The 17,605-nt window shown below is 40.7% G+C and overlaps 1 long non-coding RNA gene across 1 annotated transcript in view; it reads right to left on the reverse strand.

Moving 5' to 3' along the window:
* LOC122477603 overlaps nt 1-17,605 on the reverse strand; it is a 363,494-nt gene that overhangs the window by 316,015 nt on the left and 29,874 nt on the right. The window lies entirely within an intron of this gene.

Consider the following 17,605-nt stretch of genomic DNA (forward strand, 5'->3'; position numbering starts at 1 on the left):
GAGATGAAGTACTCAACTGAAACTTAAAATACACTAGATGGAATAAAGAGTAAACTAAAGGAAGCACAAGAACAGATCAGCAATCTGGAGGACAGAGTAATGGACAGAAATCAAGCAGAACATGAGAAGGAAAATAATAATAATAATAAATGGAAATAGACTTAGGGAACTCAATGACACCATCAAGTGTAATGACTTTCGCATTATAAGGATCCCAGAAGAGGAAGAGAAGGAAAAAGAGGTAGAAAATTTATTTGAAGAAATAATAGCTGAAAACAACCCAAAACTGGGGAAGAAAACAGAAATTCAGATCCAGGAGGCACAGAGATCTCCCAACAAAATCAACCTAAGGAGTTACACAGCAAGATATACAGTATTCAATGGTAAAAAGTAGTGATAAAGAGAGAATTTTAAAAACAGCAAAAGAAAACCGTTTCATACAAGGGAAACCCCATAAGGCTATCAGCTGATATTTCAGCAGAAATTTTGCAGGGCAGAAGGGAATAGAATGATATATTCAAAGTGCCGAAAGGAAAAAGACCTTCAGCCAAGAATACTCCATCCAACAAAGCTATCATTCAAAATAGAAGGAGAGATAAAGCATTTCCCAAACAACAGATAAAGGAATTCATGACCACTAAACCAGCCCTACAAGAAATATTAAAGGGGACTCTCTGAGTAGAAAGGAAAGACCATAGCAGGAGTTAAAAAAAAAAAAATAGGGAGCACAAAGGCAGTAAAATTGACTGTATCTATAAAAATCAGTCAAGGGATTAACAAATTAAAAGGATGTAAAGTATGACACCATATACCTAAAAAATGGGTTCAAACATAAGCGACCATCAATTTAATATAGACTGTGATATGCATGTGTTATATACAAACATAATGGTAACCACAAATCAAAACCAGAAATAAATATGAAAAAAAAGAGCAAGGAATCCAAGTATATCACTAAAGAAATACAGCAAACTGTGAGAGAATGGAGCAAGAAAAGGAAAAGAACTACAAAAGCAACCATAAAACAAGTAACAAAATGGCAATAAGTATATACCTATCAAAAATTACTTTTTTTATTTTTTTAATGTTTATTTTTGAGAGAGAGAGAGACAGATTGCAAGCAGGGGAGGGGAAGAGAAAGAGGGAGACACAGAATCTGAAGCAGGCTCCAGGTTCTGAGCTGTCAGCACAGAGCCCAACGTGGGGCTCAAACATGAACCATGAGATGATAACCTGGGTCAAAGTCGGCCGCTTAACTGACTGAGCCACCCAGGTGCCCCTAAAAATTACTTTGTAATTTTTTAATGTAAATGGACTAACTGCCTAATCAAGAAACAGGGTAATGAAATGGATTTTTTAAAAAAGCAATACCCATCTATATGGTGCTAAAAGAGACTCACTTCAGACCTAGAAATACATGCAGATTGAAGGTGAAGGGATGGAAAAGCATTTATTATGCAAATTAATGTGAAAAGAGAGCTGGGGTAGCAATGCTTTTATCAGACAAAATAGAGTTTAAAACAAAGACTCTAACAGGAGACAAAAAGAACACTAATCCAACAAGAAGATATAACAACTGTAAATATATGCAACCAACATGGGGGCACCCAAATAATAAAGCAACTAATAACAAACATAAAGGAAGTAATCAATGTTAATATAATAATAGTATGAGGCTTTAACAGCCTACTTACATCAATGGACAGATTATCCAAACAGAAAATCAACAAGGAAACAGTGGCTTTGAATAACACATTGTACCAGATAGATCTAACAGATTTATTCAGAGCATTCCATCCTAAAACAGCAGAATACACATTATTTTCAAGTGCAAATGGAACATTCTCCAGAATAAGTCATACATTCGGCCACAAAACAAGTCTCAACAAATTAAAAAAGATTGAAGTCATAACTATGCATCTTTTCTGACCATAACACTGTGAAACTAAAAATCAACCACAAGAAAAAATCTGGAAAGGGCACAAATACGTGGAGATTAAAATAACATGCTACTAAACAATGAACGTGTCAACCAAGAAATCAAAGAAGAAATTTAAAAATACATAGAGACAAATGGAAATGAAAACACAATCATCCAAAATCTTTGGGATGCAGCCAAAGCCGTTCTAAGAAGGAAGTTTATAGCAATACAGGCCGAACTCAAGAAGCAAGAAAAATTGCAAATAGCAACATAACCTTACACTTAAAGAAGCCAGAAAAAGAAGAAGAAACAAATCCAAATCCATTAGAAAGGAGAAAATAATAAAAATTACAGCAAAAATACAGAAAATATAAACTAAAAAAAAAAAACAGTAGAACAGATCAATGAAACCACGAGCTGATTCTTTGAAAAAAAAATCAACAAAATTGATAAACCTCTAGCCAGACTCATCAAAAAAGAAAAAGAGAAAGAGAGAGAGGACTCAAGTAAGCAATATCAGAAATGAAAGAGGAGAAATAACAACCAACACCACAAAATACAAAGAATTATAAGAGAGTATTATGAAAAATTATATGCCAAGAAATTGAAACACCTAGAAGAGAATGGATAAATTCCTAGAAACACACAGCCTCCCAAAACTGAATCAGGAAGAAATAGAAAATCTGAACAGACCAGTTACCAGCATTGGAATCAAATCACTAATCAAAACACTCAAAACAAACAAAACTCAGGGACCAAATGGCTTCACAGGTGAATTTTACCAAACATTTAAAGAATAGTTAATACATATTCTTCTCAAAGTATTCCAAAAAATGGAAGAGAAAGATTCCAAATTCATTCTATGAGGCCAGCATTGTCCTGATACTGAAACGAGATAAAGACACCACAAAAAAAGAGAACTGAGGCCAATATCTCTGATGAACATAGATGCAAAAGTTCTTAACCAAATATTAGCAAACTGAATCCAACAATACAAAAATAAAAAATCATTCACCACAATCAAGTGAGATTATTCCTGGCATGAAAGGGTGGTTCAATAACTGCAAATCAATCAACATGATACATCACATCAATAAGGGAAAAGATAAAAACCATATGATTATTTCAATAGATGCAGAAAAAGCATATGACAAAGTACAACATACATTCATAATAAAAACCCAGAGCAAAGTAGGTTTAGAGGGAACATACCTCAAAGAAGCCCATATATGAAAAACCTACATCTAACATCATATTCAATGGTGGAAAACTGAGAGTTTTTGCCCCTAAAATTACAAATAAGACAAAGATGTCCACTCTCACCCCTTTTATTCAACATACTACTGGAAGTCCCAGCTACAGTAATCAGACAACAAAAAAGAAATAAAAGGAATCTTTGGGGCTCCTAGGTGGCTTAGTCGGTTGAGCATCCAACTTCGGCTCAGGTCATGAATTCCCAGTTTGTGAGTTCAAGCCCCATGTTTGGCTCTGTGCTGACAGCTCAGAGCCTGGAACCTGCTTCAGATTCTATGTCTCCCTCTCTTTCTGCTCCTCCCCCACTTGCACTCTGTTTCCCTGTCTCTCTCAAAAATAAGTCAAGAATAAAAAAAAATTTTTAAGGCATCCAAATTGGTAAGGAAGAAGTAAAACCCTATTAGCTTCTAATTGCAGATGGCATTATACTGATGCAGATGACATCAGTCATTGGGTTTATATAGAAAAAAAAGACTCCACCAAAAAAACTACTAGAATTGATAAATGAATTCAGTGCAATTGCAGGATACAAAAATCAATATACAGAAATCCATTGCACTTCTGTACACTATAACAAAGTAGCACAAAGAGAAATAAGAAAACAATCCCATTTACAATTGCACCAAAAATAATAAAATACCTAGGAATAAACTTAACCAAGGAAGTAAGAGATTCATACTCTAAAACTACAAAACACTGATGAAAGAAATTAAAGACAACACAAAGGAATGGAAAGATATTCCATGCTCATGGATTGGGAAAACAAGCATTGTTAAAATGTCTATACTACCTAAAGCGCTCTACAGATTCAATGCAATCCCTATCAACAGCATTTTTCACAGAACTAGAACAAATAATTCTAAGATTTGTATGGAACCACAAAAGACCCCAAATAGCCAAATAAATCTTGAAAAAGAAGGATAAAACTGGAGGTATCACAATCCTAGATGTCAAGATATACTAAAAAGCTATAGTATCAAAACAGTAAGGTACTAGTACAAAAACAGACACATAAATCAATGGAACAGAACAGTAGATCCAGAAATAAACCCACAATTAATCTTCAGTAAAGGAGGCAAGAATATGCAGAGGTAAAAAGACAGTCTTCAACAAATGGTTTTGAGAAACCTGGACAGCTACATGCAAAAAGAATGAAACTGGACCACTTTTCTCACATCATGCACAAATATAAACTCAAAATAAATTAAAGACCTAAATGTGAGACCTGAAGCCATAAAAATCCTGGGAGAGCACAGGAAGGTAATTTCTCTGACACTGGCCCTAATAACAGTTTTCTGGATATAGCTCCTGAGGCAAGGGAAAGAAAGGCAAAAATAAACTATTGGGGCTACATAAAATAAACAGCTCCCATGAAGCAAAGGAAACAATAAAACTAAAAGGCAACCTAGTGAATGGGAGAAGATATTTCCAAATGACATATCTGATAAAGGGTTAGAATCCAAAATATATAAAGAACTGACACAACTCAACACCACAAAAAACCCACAAATAATCCAATTAAAATGGGCAGAAGACATAAACAGACATTGTTCCAAGTACACATATAGATGGCCAACAGACACATGAAAAGATGCTCAACGTCACTTATCATCAGGGAAATGCAAATCAAAACCACAATGAAATAGCACCTTACACCTGTGAGAATAATTAAAATCAAAAACAGAAGAAACCAGTGTTGGTAAGGATATGGAGAAAGGGGAACCCCCATGCACTGTTGGTGGGTATGAAAACTGGTACAGCCACTGTGGAAAAAAGTATGGAAGTGCCTCAAAAAAATAAAAATAGAGTTATCATATGATCCAGTAATTGCATTACTGAGTAGATATATGGATGTGATAGATGATAGATAGATAGATAGATAGATAGATAGATAGACAGATAGATAAAGTAGATGATGATGATAGATGGATGGATGGATGGATGGATGGATGGATGGATGAATGGATGAGCACTGCATGTATGTATGCACATTATCATTGGAAGAGTCAGATAAAATTCTTGGGAAGAGTCACACCCAACTAATAAAAGGCTGACCCACCACCCCAATCAAAATTATTATATTAGGAACATTCACGCATTCATTCATGAAGTTACATAGCATATATTCATTTAAACACTCAAGAGTGCCCCAGGTCTAAAAGCAAGAAGCAAAACCAATTCCCTGTTCCATCAAAATTACATTCTAATGGAGAAGACAGAGAACTGAATAAAAATATATATTATGACAAGTTGAGATGAGTGCTGGAAGAGAAAGAAAGCACAGGAAGAGGAGAGAGACTGCAGAGAGAGGCTACCTGAGCTATAGTGGCCAGGAAAGTCCTGTGGGGAAAATAAAGAGCTGTGTGAACATCTGGTGGAAAGAGTTCCAAGTCAAGGACACTGCGAGTGCAAAGGCTTGAGGAGTGGAATAAGCATGGCGAGCCTGAGGGACCAAGAGAAAGGCATGGTGCTTGCTCACGTTGAGAGAAGAGAACAGTATATGACAGTCGGCGTCTCCAGAACTCTGGGTGTGGTAGGCCAAGGGATGTGCTATACATCACCAGTGGATGTACACACACATATCATCACGGAAGGACTCAGACACAATTCCTGGGTAGGCTGACTCAGGAAGCTGCACAAACCCCAGGAGGAAGCCAGCCTCCTGTTTTATCTCTGGAGTGCACAGGTTCCTAAAGCCCACTCGAGGCAGTCCATAAACATGAGTGCACAGGGCTCTAAACTTTGGCCGAGGGAAAAGCTCCTGGTGAGTGAGACTCTCTCCAGTCGCAACAGACGTTGTTTTTCCTCGCTCTCTTTTTCTTGCTCTTTACGTTTGACTTTCTTACATTACTTTCAAACAATGCATCTCTGTGTAAAAGGTTCAGGGCCAGATAGCATGAAAAAAGAAAGCTTCCTCTATCTATAGGCCCAGATCTTTGAAGGCACTAATGCTCACAGATCTCCGTCCTTACCTGCAAGTGGCAAAGGGATGGGAGGGTGGAGCGAAACCTACCTCCCAAAGCATCCAAAACGTATTTAAAGCTATTTTGGAGCCAAGGACATTTTCCTGAACCTGTTCCAAGCTACAGTGAAGACGCTGGCGCGTGATATTTTTGCAAAATATGCAGGTTCAGAAATTGACAGACGTTATGCTGACGTCAAACATGAAGAACCGTTTTTGAATCTTTGTGGCAGAAAGCTGCTATCTACAAGCCAAAAATAATAGCGTAAAGAATCATAATAAAGCAAAGCTGGCATGAAACTTTTCTTGAAGAGAGCCAATTTTTAGTTTGATAGCAGTGACTCTTGGAACCCAAAAGTAAAATAAATTCCCACCCACACAATCGGCATTGTTCCTCTCCTCCTCATGCTAATTTTATCTCACACCTCAACAACATACAGTCATTTTTTTCCCTATTACGAGTGCAAGGTGTTCATTCTAAAAATAAGTTGCCTACAGTTGATTCCATAAACAGTTTCTTCCTAATGAGTGCTATTTTTCAGGACTGTTGCCTTACCTGAAGTCATAGTAAAGAATTAGAAATATTCTCTCCCAAAATTCTCGAGCTGTGCGTGTGTATGTTTGTACACACAGTCTTCATGACATGAGAGTTAAATGCCCACTACCTCTGTTCAAATACATAATCAAGTATTTCTACAAAGAAAAAATAATAATCAAATCTGTTTTCTGCATGCTGATCAAGAGCTACAAATTCCTTTTTTACCCCTAATCAAGGGCCATGCACACTAAAAAACTCATCAAATCCAAACGCCACTCAATCAGCTAGTATTTTTAAAAACTGGGCTGTACATATAAACACACCTGATAATTCACTGAAGAACACAATACAAAACGTTCAGGCATACAAGTATTTTTGGAGTGTTTTGGTTCCATTGGGTGACCAGTCACCTGAAAGAACCAAAGCAAGAGGTAGAAAATAAGGGAGAGAAAAGAGGGGAGGAAAGAGAGAGACAGTAGAGAGCAGAGGTAGATAAACACAAGCTCGCATGGGAAGCCCCTGCAGTGCATGTTACAACAGAGATTACTGGGCCCACTGCCACGGTTTCTGATTCCGGAGGTCGGGGGTGAAAGCGGAGACTGAAGCTCTAACAAGCTCCCAGAGGAGGCTGATGTTGACCCGCTGACCAAACTGAGCTGTGATGAGAAAGACTAGAGGGATGAAAACAGGAGGAAGGGAAAGATGGAGGGGGAATTCAGGAGGGCAATGTAAGGTGAGGCAGGGGACACTGTGGGAATCTGTCACCACCTTGGCCCACTGAGACGGCCAGGGCAGAGTATAATAATCAACTCTAACAGACCTTGTGAGTTGGTGATCCTGCCCTTCCACATCCTGGGCTCCGTAATTAACTCCATCCTGGCCAGTGAGGAAGCCATAGGACAAGTGAGGCTTCTAGAAAAGCTGCCCACTGGGCCCTCTGTCCCTTTCTCCTTCTTCCTGCCCAGAGACCTGAGCCAGGAGATGTAGTCGTCATTCTAAGGCCATGTAACCATGAAGACAAAGGCGTCCTTCTGTGCCAGGTAGAGCAAAAGAATGGAAAATGCCTTTGCCCCGATGGCATCATGGAACCGTGGTTCCACCATGCCCATCATGATGTCCTACCCCCCGTCTTCATGACGAGCAAGGCAAAAAACCATCCCTCTCTGTGTATACCCTGACCGTTGGGTTTTCCATTGCCTTCAGCTAGATGATCCCAATTAATATAAAATGAGCTAGCTACTTATTTGGTGCCTGCCATTGTGTGACTACTATGCATGGATTATCTCAAATAATAATGATTTAGAGTATGCACAAAACTTCTGACTGTTCTGTGAGGATGCATTTAGAAATATGTTATGTTCTGACTTGATTCAAACCACAGAAGCACAGAACCCCAATGCAATAGACCCACAGGCAATTACTGGACCATAATGGTCCTGTTCGAGATGCAAGCACAGGCTGTGGGGGAGAAACCAAGAGGGACTCCAGACAAAAACAGGTGGACAGAAGGACCAGGAAGGCTTTTTGGAGGCAGAGATCTCTAGGCTCACTATTGAAGGATGAATAAGAATTGAGCATTTCCTTAATGCTTTTAATGATTTCTCTTTGGTTTGTTGTTGTTGTCGTTGTTTAATGTTTTATTTATTTTTGAGAGAGAGAGAGAGAGAGCATGAGTGAGGGAGGAGCAGAGAGAGGGGGAGACACAAAATCCAAAGCAGGCTCCAGGCTCTGAGCTGTCAGCACAGAGCCCGATGAGGGGCTTGAACCCACAAACCATGAGATCATGACCTGAGCCAAAGTGACACGCTTAACCGACTGAGCCACCCAGGTGCCCCATCATGACTTCTCTTTGAATGTGACAGCAATCACAAGTCAAGAGGAGACAGGGAAAGAACATGTCCTCTGAACTATGGCAGCAATGGAACAAGACACAGCCAATGAAATGCACACACAAGGGGCTGCTGTGTGGATGGTGGTAAGGAAAAACACATCTGGTCTGTACTGGCAAGTCTATCACAATGAGCAAATCGTGCCTCCCAAACTCACTACCACTTGGGGCTCGAGCCAGGCAGACCTCACGGGGAAAATGATCCTGAGGCCATCCTTCTGCCAGCAAGGAGCTGCCAATTGGACCTTCTTGCCATGCCACGCGAGAGCAGGAAGGGACTCCCACCATGCAGGAAACCCCTGCAAACAAGTTAGGAGGTTGGCATTTTCATTCCAAAAGTCCTTGGGTTGAGACTGTCCTAAAGAGTGGTGATAACCAACAAGGAAGCTTGGAGGGGAAAGATCCGGAGCTCCCTGGTCAATGCAGAAATGAGTACAGACGGGCTCATCTCAGACCCCAGGAACATGGCCCTGCTCAGGGGCGAAATGACTTCATTGTTCATCTGAAATTTGGCTGATTGATCAGGCTTTCAAATCACTTTATAATTTTTTAAGTTTGTGTATTTATCTGCAGAGAGACAGAGCACAAGCATTGGAGGGGCAGAGAGAGAGAGAGAGAGAGAGAGAGAGAGAGAGAGAGAGAATCCCAAGCAGGTTCTGCAGGGTCAGTGCAGAGCTCTGCATGGGGCTCCCAACTCATGAAACTGAGATCATGACCTGAGCCAAAATCAGGAGTTGGATGCTTAACTGGCTGAGCCACTCAGGCACCCCTTAAGTCACTTTAAACTGTAATTCTTCACTAGCCCATAGGTTATTAAACAACATATATCCACATACTATTTCATTATGATAAAGGATTCCTTCATAACTATTTTAATGCAGTTGGTTACCAAACAGAATGAGGCTCTTGATGGAAAGTCCAGTGACATATTCTACAAGAGACACAGCAATTTCCAGCCCTGATTATGGCCCAGTGTCCACAGAGCAGTAAATTCTTAACTCTTTGCCCTTCTGCTTTTATGTTGTTACTATTTTGTTAACTACATCTTTTAAATTAATTGCTTTTTTTTAAGAGACTCTTAAAAACTGAGAACAAACTGAGGGTTGATGGGGGGTGGGTGATGGGTATTGAGGGCACCTTTTGGGATGAGCACTGGGTGTTGTATGGAAACCAATTTGACAATAAATTTCATATATTGAAAAAATAAATAAATAAAAAATAATAAATAAATAAATAAATAAATTGCTTTTCTTAAGTACAAGTGAAATGGGTGCATGCCAGTGAAAGAATAACAGTTGAGGAAAAGGTTGAAGATTTTGAATTAGGACTAAATTTGTGCATTGGCTGGGAGAAAATACTCTTACTTGTGTCAATAATACCAAAGTACATTTTTTAAACCTAACGTTGAGAAAACTGTGTAATGCTCTATTCTGTAACACTCTTAAAAGCAAAGACCTTATGCCCACAGCAGAGACTTGGCTAGAGACTTTAGTAATTGAGCATCATGTTTCATTTTTGAACCTTAAAAAACAAGAGAAACAATTTAGAGACTCATGTTGCATTTCATCCCCCCAGCTATGTTACTAGATTGCATCAAATCATGGGGGAGAACATATCTACCTTCAGCCACAATGGCACACAGTAAAACAAGCAAAGGATTTGGAAAATTGTTACAAAATTCTTCTTGATAAACTAGGATTCCTTTACTGGCACTGTATTCCTTATGTGAGAAAATTTTGTTCCTGCCCAGAGCACCTGACTTCTAACACTGATTACTGGCTATCTCATTCAAATAGAGCATCAGTCACCCTGAAAATCTGGGGCAGGCTGGGTAGATGTGTCATTTATTTGCTTGTCTGTCTGTATATCTGAAGACTCAGAGACAAGTTCTAAGAACAATAAGATATTGGAAAGTAAGGAAGTGGGCTTTAATATTTCATATTTAAATTTTAAAGTTCTAAATAATTTAACATAATTATTTTCTACCATTGACATCATTTATAATGTGCCAGGAACCAGGATAAATGCTTTACATATACTATGATTCTCAATCCTTAGAAAACCTGGTAAGGTCAGCATTGTTGCCCTGTCTTCAAGGACAAACAAACAAAATAAGGCAGAGAGGTTAATTCCTTGCCCAAGATCACGCAGTGAATGATGGAAACATGAGAATGCCAACCCAGCTGCGTTTGATCTAAAGTTCTGGCTTGCAAGTGACATTTTATATGTTTTCTCATCATCTTCACCCTGCATCAGCAAACTCCTTGCCCATGGGTCAAAACCAGTGCACACTGTGAAATGGGGGTGTTGGTGGGTGTGGGATTTTGTGTCTGACTCTTCCTAAGCACATACTCTATCAGCCACAGCTAATTAACTGAAGTCTCAGTTACCCACCTCTCAAACTCTGTAAAGGAGCAAAGAGATCTATTATATGCAGAAAATCTTCATCCTAATGTAATCATTAGCTTCAAGAGGAAAAGGAGTTGTAATTCAAACTTTGAAAGCAAGGAGGATGTGATGGTTTGTGGCATTACAAGATTGTATTCGGCTTGTGAGGAAAAAAAAACCTGCTACCCTGTTTTAAGTGTCAGATGAAAATTGTGTCGCCAAACAGAGCCTGTTTTACATTCTAGAAACTAATGTGTTTTGGGGGAGCTTTTTTTCAACCATCATAACGTACGCCTTGCCAAGTGAGCTCTCTCTCTTCAATAATATTCAAAGCTCAAGCAAGCAACAGGACAGAGAGTGTTCTGTCCCTGAAAAAAACGAGCCAGGCATATTTTGTTACCAAGAGAGAAAGGAAAAACAAGAGAATATTTTGTGCAACAAAATTAAATTGTGAAAGATCCAAATGTAACACATCAAGAGACTCTATTTGTAGGTGGAATTCAAAACAAAACAAAACAAAACAAAAAGATCAATTCATGCTTCGGCTTCATCAGGGGCCATTCACTTTTCTTGTAAAAGGTATTGATCTGGGCTCACAGCTACAGCAATCAGACTTCCATTATAGCCAGTATTTACAGCTGAGAGTTTGCTTCATCTTTCCCAAGCCCTGCTCCCCAAAAAGTTCAGTAGGAAATAACCCTGATATCAGGAGAACCCAAATAGCTTTCCTGATACCAGGCACAATGGCTCCTTTTTACCTCACCCACAGTGCTGTGCTGTGCACCTCCAACACTCTGCAAGCAGGCCCCCGAGCCCCCCACCTCTTCCCGCCACGGACCCCTTGCTTGTGTCATTACAGCTTCACACCAATGAAAGTCCTTTCTCAAAGGACCAAATCCCAAATGTGCCATAAACGGCCCTGGCTGTGGAGCTAATCAGGAATGGTAGCTCGTGGAAACATCTTTAAAGAAGTCCTCAACATAGCATTTAGTCTTCTAACATCGCATATGATGTACTTCTAGGTTATTGCCATGCATGGGCTCTCTCCCTCCACCCTCTGCTAGCACACAAATCCACGATCCTGGAGGATCTCGGTATCTTTTACTCACTGATAAATCTATCCCAAGTGATAGCACAGGCCTGGAAATTCCAGGCAATAGGTGCTCCAGAAGGATGTGTTGAGTCAAGATGTGTTACATGCATGAAGACTTCCCATTTTTAGTGTACGTATTTAAAAAAAAATTTTTTTTTAACATTTATTTATTTTTGAGACATAGAGAGAGCATGAATGGGGGAGGGTCAGAGAGAGAGAGGGAGACACAGAATCTGAAACAGGCTCCAGGTTCTGAGCTGTCAGCACAGAGCCCGACGCGGGGCTCGAACCCACGGACCATGAGATCATGACCTGAGCCAAAGTCGGACGCTTAACCCCTAGTGTATGTATTTTAGTATTTACTATTTACTATTTAGAAGTGCTGCTTATAATCAGAATATAATCGTGTCCCCATGGGAAATTATGATAGCTAAGACTGCAAAAAGGAAATAGGAGAAATAAAGAAACTGCTACTAAGATCAAGAAAATATGCCATCCTCCATCCACATAGCAGAACAACAGATGAATAAGTGAAAATGATCAAGGCCAAATCTCAAGGACAGATGCTTGTACTGTCTTCATGCAGACAATATCTGGGGTCAGTGGACCCTTTTATCAACCCCACAGAGATGGCTACACCTGGCATGATCATTCATTTCTCTTTTCCTTTTTTTTTATTTGAGAGAGAATGCACACAAGTGGGGGTGAGGCAGAGGGAGAGAGAGAGAGAGAGAGAGAGAGAGAGAGAGAGAAAATCTCAAGCAGGCTCCATGCTCTGCACAGAGCCCAATGTGGGGCTCAATCCCACAACCCTGGGATCATGACATGACCTAAGTCGAAATCAAGAGGTGGACACTCAACCAACTGAGCCATCCAGGTACCCCAATCATTCATTTCTGTATAAGTGTAGAGGTGACCCTCCAATATTCTTTGGGTTTTGAGATGACAACTTTCTCTACTTAACAGGATGCTGCTCATAGTGTAGGCATTGTCAAGAACATACTAACAAAATTAATTAAATGGTAGGGGACTGTTTGTGTTTCTGGATCTAGTGATTACATCTTTATCTTCACATTCTTTTTTTTTTCAATATATGAAATTTATTGTCAAATTGGTTTCCATACAACACCCAGTGCTCATCCCAAAAGGTGCCCTCCTCAATACCCATCACCCACCCTCCCCTCCCTCCCACCCCCCATCAACCCTCAGTTTGTTCTCAGTTTTTAACAGTCTCTTATGCTTTGGCTCTCTCCCACTCTAACCTCTTTCTTTTTTTTTTTTTTCCTTCCCCTCCTCCATGGGTTTCTGTTAAGTTTCTCAGGATCCACATAGGAGTGAAAACATATGGTATCTGTCTTTCTCTGTATGGCTTATTTCACTTAGCATCACACTCTCCAGTTCCATCCACGTTGCTACAAAGGGCCGTATTTCGTTCTTTCTCATTGCCATGTAGCACACATTCTTTTTTTTTTTTTTTAACGTTTATTTATTTTTGAGACAGAGAGAGACAGAGCATGAATGGGGAAGGGGCAGAGAGAGAGGGAGACACAGAATCAGAAGCAGGCTCCAGGCTCTGAGCTATCAGCCCAGAACCCGACGCGGGGCTCGAACTCACGGACCGCAAGATCGTGACCTGAGCTGAAGTCGGACGCTTAACCGACTGAGCCACCCAGGCTCCCCTATCTTCACGTTCTTAATAATTCCTTGTTGCCCCCAGGATAGGAGCTTATTTCTTTGTGTGGCAAACTTTCTCAGTTCTCCAGAACATTCTGTAGCCATCCATCTCCATAGCTGAGTTTTCAGATCCTATCCCCTTCCAATCTTCCTCCTTCCATGATCTTTAAATATGGGGCTCCATCCCCCCAGTGTTCATGAAAAACTGAGAGAAAGCACCATTCAGTCTGTCAGATTTTCATACTCCCTAAGGTCAGTCTTTGCCCAAGAAAACAAGGGTAGCAAATAAACACGGGAAAAGATGCTCAGCATCTTTAGCCATGAGGGAGGTACAAATTAAAATCACGATGCAAAAAAAAAAAAAAAGGAAAAAAATCACAAGGAAATGCACTATGAATTGGGTACATTTTTTTAGGTGACAATACCCACTGCTAGCAACAGTGTGAACAGCCGGGACCCTCCCACATTGCTGGTAGGAACCTAAAACAGCACAGCAACTGTGGAGACCAGTTTGGCAGTTTTTATGAAGTTGAACATGCACTGACCATATGATGCAGCAATCACACTCCTCAATATGTATACAAGCGAGATGAAAATGCACGTCCACACAAAAGCGTGGTTGCAAGTGCATACAGGGACATTATTCATAATCACAAACTTGGAAACACCCAAGTGTTCTTCCAGTGATGGAAGCTCTGGTAAGTACCTCCATACGAGGATGTCACTAGCCAGCAAGAAAAAGGTAAGGACCACAGATGCACACAAAGGATGGGATGAACCTCAAAGGCACTGTGCTAAGGGAAAGAAGTCAGACCCCAAAGCCTCCAAATAGATGATTTAGTTTATATGAGATTTTGGAAAAGGCAAAACTATGGACAGAAATCAGATCAGTGGTTGCCAGAAACTAGGATAGGGAGGAGCACAGACTGCAAGGGTACAAAGGAAAGGGGGGGGCAGAGTGACAGAACTAGTCTATCAGGATTGTGATGGTGATCACATGGCTGCACATGGTTGTCAAAACTCCCCAACTTATCGATGTAAGCTTAGCATATCGATACACATCGATAAAGCTTAGCATAGAAAATAACTGATCAATCAATAGAAAGAAACACCAGTACCCTGTCATAGGCCATAAGGCTCACAAATATTCAAGCTAGAGCTTGCACTTGCAATATGTTTGTCTGTTTATTTACAAGTGATCTGCCAGTACCCATTTCTCTAACTAATGTCTCACAGCACAAGAATGTACTTAGGAAAATATCTGTCATTAATGAACTTGGACATAAAACCATATTTCCTATAGTCTTCTTGATAATTTTGAACTCGTTTCTTTTTTTCTCAACTCTTGTCAGATCTGATGGGCACAATGCTGTGATGTCACAATGGGTCAAAGAACAAATACAAGCTAACCATTTTCTTGTGGTTCCCTTGTGCATGAAGGATTACTCTTGACTTTGGTAGGTTGTGTGTAGCTGTCTTTTCAGACGTATTTTTAAGCTATTCAAATATGCTTTGGGGTTAGTTTTAGATACAATGTAATCTCTAGATTTGCTTACCCGCATGTGGGTGAGGTGTGACCCATGCCAGTGTTTTGGTTATTCTCCGGTCAGATTCTCTCTCACCCTGCTTCTGACTTGGATGTCACACCTTGAATGTGAGCACACCTTGAATGTGAGCTCCAGTATTGATCTGTACAGATGTCAATACTGCTAAAGACTTTCCGATACATTTATTTTTCATTCCTTTTTTTTTTACACTTACTTTTTATTCTTAAAAAATGTTCTAGGGGCGCCTGGGTGGCGCAGTCGGTTAAGCGTCCGACTTCAGCCAGGTCATGATCTTGCGGTCCATGAGTTCGAGCTCCGCGTCGGGCTCTGGGCTGATGGCTCAGAGCCTGGAGCCGAGCCTGTTTCCGATTCTGTGTCTCCCTCTCTCTCTGCCCCTCCCCCGTTCATGCTCTGTCTCTCTCTGTCCCAAAAATAAATAAACGTTGAAAAAAATGTTCTAATACTTTCTTCCCATGTGCAACAAGCTGCTATAAACATCCTCTTTGGAGATTTATATCCATCCACTATAGAGATCCCTATTCTGGTTGGCTTCTTCTCCTGAATGTACTTCAAGATCTTCTACAAATTCCATTTCTTTGCCACGTCTTATACATCTTGTTGGACCCATCAAATGTGACATGCATTAGTCATGCATTGAACTAGCCTTTTCCCCTTTATCTTTCCATTTACTGAAAGCAATCTATTTCCCCCTGCTATTATCATTCTAGGACATTTCTTAAGGAATGATATTTCTGGGACACTTCCTTAAGAACAACATTTAATGGAAATCCTTCAGTATGTTTTTCGGGGATTTCGAGAAACAAGTGTGAATAGTCTGCAGGCCTCTTACGCATAAGTAATGCCTTTAGTGCCCCCTTTCGAGGCTAGAAGTTTTTTCAGTTTCCTTTCTTGTCACTTAATGGAGTGTCGGGGTTCTGGCCCTCCCGTTTTGTTTGATGACCTTCATTGTGCTGTGCTCCTTCAAACTCAGGGATGCCTCCATGGTCAGCTCCTGACAGGCCCTATTTGCCACTTCACATTGTTATGTTTATTTTTAAGTTTTCTGTTTAATTTCTAAGATGTTTTGCTGTAACTCTGAACCCGTAAGTATAAAGTAGGGTTTCTCTACTCCTCACTATTGATATTTGGGGCCAGATACTTGTGTGCTATCAAATGCCATCCTGTGCGTGTATGCTGGTGAACAGAATCCATGGCCTCTGCTCACTAGATGCCAGCAGCAGCCCTCCACCCAGCTGCACCACCCAAAAATCTCTGCAGACATCGCCAAATGTCTCCTGGGAAGGATGACCACCCCCCGTTGACAGCCGCTACTATAAAGTGACCCTCTCCGCTTAAAAGAAAACCCTTGGAACCAGCAGCTTGGGCTGCTATAACCAGTGAGAATAATGGCTCCGTTAAATCTGCCAACAAGTTGCAAGTAACACCCAGCAGCCAAAAAATTTCTTAGCAGAAAGTACTCTAATTCCTAGAGAAGGTTAAGAAATTCTTCCTTCCCAACACGGGTGGGCGCGGGGAGATCATTCCACTTCTCTAGAGAAGTGTCATCCCTCACAGAGGTGAGAGCTGCCCTTCATCTCCACCTGCAGGGGCACAGGCAGGCTGTGCCCAGACCCTTCACATTTTCCACATTTGAACAATGGGGATGATATGCCTGCGCCTACCTCACAGAGGCAATATGAGGATTACATGAGTCAACACAGCTAGAACATCTCAAACAGTGCTACTTCACAATAACTACATTTATAAGGAGTAGCTCTTTACATCATTATAGCCATGACTCCCACACTTTTTCATGCTCTCATTTCCTATCAGCTAGTATTTACATTCTCTACAGATATTCTGCTAAACCACTGTCACTGCTCCCAAGAAGGTTACAGCCCATAAGGAGACGATGTTGATGAAAATGTAAACAAGACAAGCCACCACGGGGATCCTGGGTGGCTCAGTTGGTTAACCGTCCGAATTCAGCTCAGGTCATGATTTGTGGTTCAGGAGTTCGAGCCCTGCATCGGGCTCTGTGCTGACAGCTCGGAGCCTGGAGTCTGTTTCCGATTCTGTGTCTCCCTCTCTCTCTGCCTTTCCCCTACTCATGCTTTGCCTCTCTCTCTCTCCCTCAAAAACAAATAAACACTTTTTAAAAAAAAGATGACAAGGCACCAGAGGGATGCACTCAAGTATGTCTAGAGCAGGGAGGGCTTCTGGAGAAAGTGATAGTTGAGCTGAGACCTGAATGACGGCAGACAGTTTTCCAGGGGGGGGCAAGAAGAATGGAAGGCATTTCATTCAGAGGTGAAAACAGAGGCTGAAAGTCCAAGGGCA

Source organism: Prionailurus bengalensis, chromosome X (genome assembly GCF_016509475.1).
Source record: "Prionailurus bengalensis isolate Pbe53 chromosome X, Fcat_Pben_1.1_paternal_pri, whole genome shotgun sequence".
Classification (NCBI taxonomy): Eukaryota; Metazoa; Chordata; class Mammalia; order Carnivora; family Felidae; genus Prionailurus; species Prionailurus bengalensis.